The sequence below is a fragment of the Aspergillus udagawae genome (genome assembly GCF_001078395.1).
Source record: "Aspergillus udagawae IFM 46973 DNA, scaffold_2, whole genome shotgun sequence".
NCBI lineage: Eukaryota > Fungi > Ascomycota > Eurotiomycetes > Eurotiales > Aspergillaceae > Aspergillus > Aspergillus udagawae.
Genome location: NW_025091265.1, coordinates 1,476,266 through 1,485,707, shown reverse-complemented (window position 1 = coordinate 1,485,707; position 9,442 = coordinate 1,476,266).

The following is a 9,442-nucleotide window of genomic DNA, read 5'->3' as shown; positions in this document are numbered from 1 at the left end:
AAAGTAAAGCTATTAGATTTATTAATTTACTAGAATTACTAAAGATATAATCTTCTATCTAGCTATTATTAAAGATAGATTCTTAGTATAATAAAATACTCTATAGAGATAATACCCTAGAATCTTAATTAGAATAGATAATTACTAGAATTCTAGACTATAATAATTAATAAGCTATATAAAAGACTATAGACCTAGAAATAATAGAAATTCAAATAATAACTATTAATTAGAATCTAAAAGTAAAAATATTGATATTTCTTTTATAGAGAATACCCTAGAGTATATATAATAGGTATAAGAAATATAATTATTAGCTAAAGTATTATACTAAATTATAGATTTTTAAGAAATTAAAAAATTAAGTCACCTTATACTATATATTATAGTAATATTAGATATTAAAGAAAAATTTGATAATAGTAAATTATTAATCTTTCTTATTTATATTTTTATTAAAAGAACCTACTACTAATACTAAATATTAATTATTAATAAAATAAAATAAATATTTATTAACTAACAATAAGTAAAGGAATTCCTATCTAATATAAATTATCTATCTTAATTAATAAAAGATATTAATAGCTATAATATAATCTTATATAGCTAGAGAAACCTAGAAGTTAAAATTTCTAACTAGTTATATAAGAAATATCTAGATCTACTAACTAGCTATAGAAGTTGTTAATATAATAATCTTATTTTAGATATAGACTAGCTAGAAGCTACTAATCTAGATATTAACTAGATAGACCTTATCTAATACTACTATATAAGGTTCTATAATAAGAAAAATGAGCCTAATATTAAGCTTATATAACTACTATAGCTATTGTGGTGGCACCACGTGATGATGGCTGCCTATTGCTTGTATCTCGATGGATGTACCTTATAAGGATCATCGATCAGTTAATGGAACACTATGCATGACGCACTACCACCACAGCTATAGAAGAACTATAGGCTATATAATATTATTTTATATTATGTTCTATATCTATAGATATAGAACAATCTATAAGACTAAGAGCTACTATAAGTATATTTAAGGAGATATTATCTCTAGAATATATAGAATTTATAAATATCTTTAGTAAAGAATAAGCTAGTATACTACTAGTAAGTACTATATATAATTATATAATAGATATTAAAGAAGGTACCTAGCTACCTTATAAGCTACTATATTTATTATTATAGGAAGAACTTTATATTCTTTAAAATTATGTTAAAGAATATATATAGAGAGAATAAATAAGACTATTTAAAAAGTCTATAAATATTTTAATATTATTTATATTAAAGAAGGATAATAGTTTTTAATTTTTTATTAATTATTAAGGCCTAAATAAAATTATAATAAAAAACAATTATTTACTACTGCTTATAAGTAAGCTAATAGACTAATTATTTAAAGCTAAAATATATATATTAAGTAAGATCTCTAAGATAATATAATCAACTACCAAACCATAGATACCACTAAATTATGAATTTTCACTACTTCCCCAAATTATTTAAATATATAAGTATCAATACACACCATCCCTATTAATTTTATATAAATATCTTAATCTAAAGAGGCCTATATATAAATAACTATTTCTATATATAAAAATTAAAAAATTAAATTAAAATTAAAAGCTACTAAGATATTTAGGATGCCTAAATCTACCCTTTATAAGTAGCTTAGTAGGGTTAAACTATATATAGAAATATATATAAATAGCTATAAAATAATAGTTATTAAAGAGAAATCTTTTATTAAGTATCTCCTAGATATAGATAAGTAGGCGTTCTTAATTTAGCCTAAGTTTTTATATAGAATAGTATAGATTCTACTATAAATATATAATTATAATCCTACTACTATCCTTAGTATTAACTAGATATATAAGTTCATTAAATATCATCTAGAGCTATATATAAGATATAATTAATATATATCTTATTAGTATATAAGGCAGGAGGATCTAAATATTATTAAATAGTAGTTTAAAACTATATATAAAGCTATCTAAKAGTATAGTATATATAAAGATAATATCTAGAACTTTAATAAGATTAATTTTATAATAAGACTCTATACTATATTTAGTAGGTTAATAAGTAGGTTAGTAAGTCTATACTTATATCTTATTAGTGTGCTCTGCCATGCTATAGTAAACACTAGATAGATTATTAGATATACTAGAAGAAGTTACCCTAATAAATAGCTATATATTTAACTAGTAGATAGTCTAATTAATAATACTGGCAGTTTAAAAGCTTTAAAGATATGATGATTTACAGTGAAAATTCATAGTTTAGTGGCATCTATGGTTCAGTGGTTGATTATGTTAGTTCTCCTAGCTTAGGTAATATATAGTTACTTACTCCCTTTATACTATAATCTAATTAGTTAATATTAGACTTTTATAGCTAATCTTATAGTTCTAATTACTCTTTAAAACCTAATTAGCCTATTAAAATACTATAAAAATAATAATTAGTACTAGATCATTATCTAGAATACTAATCTAGTATAATAAGTTAACCCTAGCTATAGAAAGGGTAGTTTAAATAATCTAAATTTAAAAAGAATTAACTAATTTTATAAAAATAATAACTAATTAACTAGATAATAGTTAGAATAATATCTATCTACTAAGTACTAATAACTAATATATCTCTAAAAGAATAAAATAATTAACTATATTCTTAATCTAACTTTTAAATAATAGAAAAGAAGAAATAATTAATAAATATTATCTCTAATAAAGATAATAAGATAATTTATAAATTACTAAAGAAGGAATAATATCTTAAGTAAAAATTATAAAATATAGAAATTTAGAAGTATATCTAGAAGAAAAAAACCTAACTATAAAAAATCTAAAATAAACTCTTTAATAAAGAATCTACATCTCCTATCTACTAGAGAGTTAATAATATGAATAGATAAAAAAATATAGAATACTAGGCTAATACTAGAGCTAACTATAGAAATTAAAGTAAAAATTACTAGGCTAGAAAGACTAAAGAAATTAGTAAGTATTAAGTAATTTATTATATATTCTATATAAGAATATATTACCTTCTTTAACTATCTAGAAGTATATACTTTAAAAAATACTAGGATTAATTTAAAAATAAAGAAAACTATATTTATATAGCCTCTACCTAATTTATAGATATATACTATAATAAATAATAGACTTAATGTAATCCATAACCAAGCAGCACACCCAACTAAGTGGTATATAATTTTACCTATCTTAGCTCCTTCACCCCTAACTTACTTAACAGAGCTAAAAGTCTATTATTATACCTTAAAAGATTGCTAATTCTATTATTAAATTAGAAAGTTGAATACAGCTTGCATTACAAGCATTTAAAAATAACTAGTTTAAAAGTATTCATGCAGTAGTAACAGTATATAATATTTCCTACTGCACACTTACCTACTGAATTAATGGTTAAAAATCATGGGCTAATATATCAGTGAACTACTAGAAACTTAGTAATCTTAAGGAAATATCTTTAAAGAAATAGATTCTTAATATAAATAAGTATAGCTTACTACCTACCTATGCTATTATATATAAGATGGCAGATCTATTACTTTCTTAGTAGAAATCAGGCCTGACTACTAGAAAGAACTAGGTTGGGAACTTTATCTAATAGTATAATAATCTTATATCTAAATATACCCATAAATATAATTACTAGCATGCAAAATGCAAAGATCCTAAAGTTATTAATTAGTGGTTTAGTCTAATTTAGAATACTATAGCAAAATATGGTATTACTAAGCAGGATATCTATAATTTTGATAAAACTAGCTTTTAGATAGGTGTTATATATATAGTAAAGGTTATTATAGCATCCTATTATTAAAGTAGCTGTGTATAAGCTATCCAGCCTGGGAATTATAAATAAGTTACTACTATTAAATCTATTAATACTTCTAGATAGTCTCTCCCCTTTATAATTATCTTCTCTAGCAAGGTCCACTAATCTCAGTGGTATTAAGATATTAACCTAGATTAGCTAATTAGTCTAAGTAATAATAGATGGACTAATAATAAGCTTAGATTATTCTAGCTAGAAAAGGTCTTTTAAAAGTATACTATAGTATATATATAAGGGAGATATTAGCTTTTAATTCTTAATAGCTATACTAGCTATAAATCTATAGAGTTTAATTTTTTCTATAAGGATTACTAAATTATCCCTCTTTATATGCCTTCTTATTTATCTAATAAACTATAACCTCTTAATATTAGTTACTTTATACCCCTAAAGGAAGTATATAGTACAGAGGTGATAAGAAGTATCTAAAATAGCATTTATTATATTAATAAGGAAAACTTTCTTAATCTTTATAAAGAATTATAAAAGGCCTTATTATTAAAGAATATCTATAGTAGATTTAAAGCTTCTAGTTTAGTTTCTTTAAATCTATAAAGGGTGCTAGATAAGCTTACTATTAAGAATATCACCCTTTTAATAACTATAAATAGGCCTAGACCTATAGAGGGTGAATAGATTATAAAGACCTCTTATACTACTACTAAGGTGCAAAAGCAGATGCAGCATATAAAGTAACTTATCTAATATAACTCTAAAAGTCCTCTAAATAAAGCACTTCATTAGCTTATAAAAGTAGCTAAATCTACCATGCATAAAGTTATTCTATTATAACACTAGATGGCAGAGCTTCACATAGTAAATAAAAAGTAAAAGTAAAAGCACACTGCCCCTAGATTATATATTACTACTAGAGGGGTTCTAACAGGGGCTAAAGACTAGCAGCTTACTTAAGAAGCTATATAGATAATAGTAGGGGAACCAGTTCCTAAAAAGTATACACCACTGTAATGTAGTAATTACTATTAAAATGGTTATATTAGAATAAGCTGCCCTGCTAGGCCTAGGTAATGCTATTAGTTTTTCATTTATTTAAATGAATATAGAGTAGTAGTTAGATATGTTATGGTTTCTTACTGCAGTGGAAATTGTGTGCTGCTTAGTTGGGTATGCTGCTCAGTTGTGGATTATGTTATTAGACTAAGCTTACTAAAGCCCTAAGATAGTTAGTTTTCTAGAATTTCTATCTATACTTAGTCTTATACTAGAAAGGCTCTATAAGGAAGTAGTAATTTAATATTTTATTATTATTTAGTTAAAATATTAGAGTATATAGAAATTCTCTATATTTATTAATAATATCTATAGCTAACTAATAAAATTACTATTTAATTATATCTATAAAGATTTCCTCTATACCTATATTTTATTAATTATTTAAAGTCAAGCTACTATATTTACTAATCTACTAGAATTACTAGAAATATATATCTCTTACTTAGCTACTATTAAAAATAGAATCCTAGTATAATAAAGCACCCTATAGAAATAATATACTAGAATCTTATCTAAAATTAATAACTAGTAGAATTCTAGAATATATAATAACTAATCTAGCTATATAAAAGACTATAGATCTAGAAATAATAAAAATTTTAATAATAATTATTAATTAGAATTTAGGAAGTAAAAATATTCTTATTTTTTTTATAAAGAATATTCTAGAGTATATTATAATAAATATAAAGAATATAATTATTAACTAAAGTATTATACTAGTCTATAGATTCCTTAATATTTAAAAAACCAAGTTATAATATACTATATACTATAGTAATATTAGATATTAAAAAAATCTAATAATAATAAATTACTAGCCTTCCTTATCTATATTCTTATTAAAGGAAGCTACTACTAATTTTAAATATTAATTAATAGTAGAGTAGAATAAATATTTATTAACTAATATATATAAAGGAATTCCTATCTAATATAAATTATCTATCTTAATTAATAAAAGCTATTAATAGCTATAGTATAACCTTATATAGCTAGAGACCTAGAAGTTAAAATTTCTAACTATATAAGAAATATCTAGATCTACTAACTAGCTATAGAAGTAGTTAATATAATTATAGCCTTATTTTAGATATAGACTAGCTAGAGGCTATTAATCTAGATAAATCTTATATAGTATTATTATATAGGGTTATATAATAAGAAAAATAAGCCTAATATTAAGCTTATATTAACTACTATAGCTATAGAAGAACTATAGGTCTATATACTCTGGTATATTAAGTAAATAATGTTAGTAAGCTCCACTGGAAATCACTACTTTATTAGGTAAAGTTAAGTTTCTAGTCTATATATACACCCTATTAAATATACATACACACACAATAATATCTTAAAATTTAGTATAACTACTACCTACCTTAATAACTGCATGGCACCTTTTAGGCATAGATTTTAGTAGATCTTATAGAAAATTAGATAGAATAGCATCCTAGGCCTCTCTAAGGGCTATCCTAAGCTTAGATAGAGTTATATATTTAGGGAAATTTACCTAAAGATAATTCTTTATCTAATTCTATACTATCTTAATAAGATTAAGATTAGGTAAGAAGGGGGGCTATCTAATTATATAAACTTTATTCCTCTTAAGCTTCTAGATAGTAGATTAAGCACTATAGCCTGGAGCACCATCCTATACTAGCTAAAGATATAGATAATAATGGATATACTCTATTATAAGAGGCACTATATATTAAATATAGCTTTAAGTATTAATTATTCCCTATTCCTTCTCCTAGAATACTATAGGGCCTTTTATAGTTCTATAAAATAAGTCCTAAAATATCTATCCTATCTTATATAGGCACTATTTAATAATATAGTCTTTATGGAAGACCTTATCCTTATAGTAAGTAATCTATATATATATATATATAGTAACCTAGATTTACCTAGGTTTTATTAGTCTATAGTATAGCTTCTTATTAACTAGGAGACTAGTTAAGGTGCTCTTATACCTAGAGGAGTTATTTCTACTTATTCTTAGAAGATAGTAGTAGTTTTCTTTAAGTAATATATCTTTAATAGCCTCTAGAAAGTAAGGCTAATTAGATTACCTATTAAGAATAGTCTAGGTTAAAATATAAGAGTAATTCTCTATAAGTAAGGTATCTTACATACCTTAATAAGGTAATAAACCCTATAAGATAGTCTATCTCCTTATCTTTTATTACTAACGGCCAACTAGACCTTTTAGAAGGGGTAGGGTGACTAGCCTAGCAGGCTAGCTAGACCTAATATATAGAAATACCTAAGTTTTTTATAATATCTTTATATTTTATATTTAGTGAGTGTAGAGTTAGGATTTATAGGCACTTATCTCTAGTTAGTTAAAAATAAGTAGGTGTAGAAGGAGTCATATTACTATATAGATATTTAGTAAATATTAATTTATCTATATCTTAGACTCTAAGAACTTTATCTTTAGTGAAAAAAGTAATTTAAAGCTATTTAAACCCTTTTTTATTATATTAATGTAGATTTAATATAGTTTCCTCTTATAAATTACTATACTACCTGCCTGCCTGCCTGCCTCTCTGCCTTATATTTAAAATTACTAAAATATATGCCTAAGATGCTTTATTTAATTAATATATATATTTAAGCTTTAACTATGGCCTCTCTTAGTATTAATATTAAGATAATTACTGTAAACCTTAGCTTATTATATTAGATTATCTAATACTAGGTTAAAAACGCTATGGATTAAGGCTATAATCTAGCTATTAATCTATATATTTACCTAGAATATATAAAAGATGGTAAGCATTTAGGCTACCTAAAGGAGATTACTAAAGCTATTAAAGAAGGTATTCTTAATTTTATTTATAAAGATTAAAATAGATATAAGAAATTATCTAAAATTCTAATATATAAAGCTAGTATCTTTTATTCTTCTATTTTATATATTCTTAAGTGATGTAGCTTAAAAGTAGTTAAATATATAACTAAATCAGGCCTTATTAATAAGATAAAGTAGAAATAATTATAATTTTATCTTACCTATTAAGACTAGACCCTTAAGACTAGAAGAATATAATATAGACTAATAAAATATCTATTTCTCTTGGATATTAGTGTGGAGCAGTTTATATTTAGTATATAAAAAATAAGAGAAATAATCCTATAGTTATATACTAGTATTAGAAGTGGACTTCTAATTTTATAGTTTAGAAGGTATTTCTTTGTAATAAGAAAGGTCCTCTTTATATCTAGGCTCTAGAAATAGCTTAAGATAAGAGGCTTATCAAGTAGGAGATTCTTCTTCTTAATTAGAAGCTTAAGCCTATCTAAAAGGCTAAATAGGAGCTTAATATTAGTATAGTATATCTAAAGCTTTAGAATGGAAGAGTACCTAGCTATATATCTATCTAAAAATAGAATAAGAAGAATAAGCTACTCTATAATTCTAAAGGAGGGGTTAACTAGTATAAATACTATAAGATAAGTATTCTCTTTCTCTATAGTTTTTACTAAGAATTTAAGAATTAATAGCTTCTTTTACTATCTTTAGAAAGTTCTTATTCCTAAGCTAATTCCCTTTACTTAAGAATATATAATTAAATAACTAAATATAATTATCCTTAAAGATGGTGCTCTAGCTTACTATTACTAATCCTAGTAGACTAACTTATATATAATATTAAGGGGGTCTAGAAGATTATAAAATAGCTAGGGAACTTACTAGATCTTAATGCTATTAAGCTAGCCTAATTATAGCTTAAATAGTATATAACTTCTCAAGGTGCCCCCTATGATAAGAAGATAGGGAAGGAGGTATAGATAAAGGTATAAAATAATCTTCTATAGGTGCATATTTAGTAGTGGATTGAGCATCTTATATACTATATTTAGGAGGTTATTGATCTAGAAGGTGGTAATAAATATTAGGAAGGCTAAATAGGTAAGGATAATTATGATTAGAAGAGCTATTAAGTAAAGGGCACTATCTCTTATAAGTAAGATATTAGAGATCTAGCCTAGGAAGATATTCTTTAGCTATCTAAATAGCTTTAATATTTGATTCTTAGGAGTTAAAATTAATTAAGTAAGCTGCTATATAAATTACTATATCAAGGTGCTTAGTATTATTACCCTGCCAAGTTTACTAGCAGCAAAATAGTTCTACACCACACCTCCATAGTATTATTTTATATAGTAGCTATATCTATAGAGATAGAAAAATCTATAAAGCTAAGAGCTACTATAAATATATTTAAGAAGATACTACCTTTAAAATATATAAAATTTATAAATATCTTTAGTAAAGAATAAGCTAATATACTACTAGAAAATATTATATATAATAATATAATAGATCTTAAAGAAGGTATTTAGCTATCTTATAAGCTCTATATTTATTATTAAAGGAAAAACTTTATATCCTTTAAAATTATATTAAAGAATATCTATAAAAAGAATAAATAAAATTATTTAAAAGCTCTATAGATATTCTATACTATAGAAATTAATTATCTAGTTATAAGATAATAAATAATAGCACCTAGTA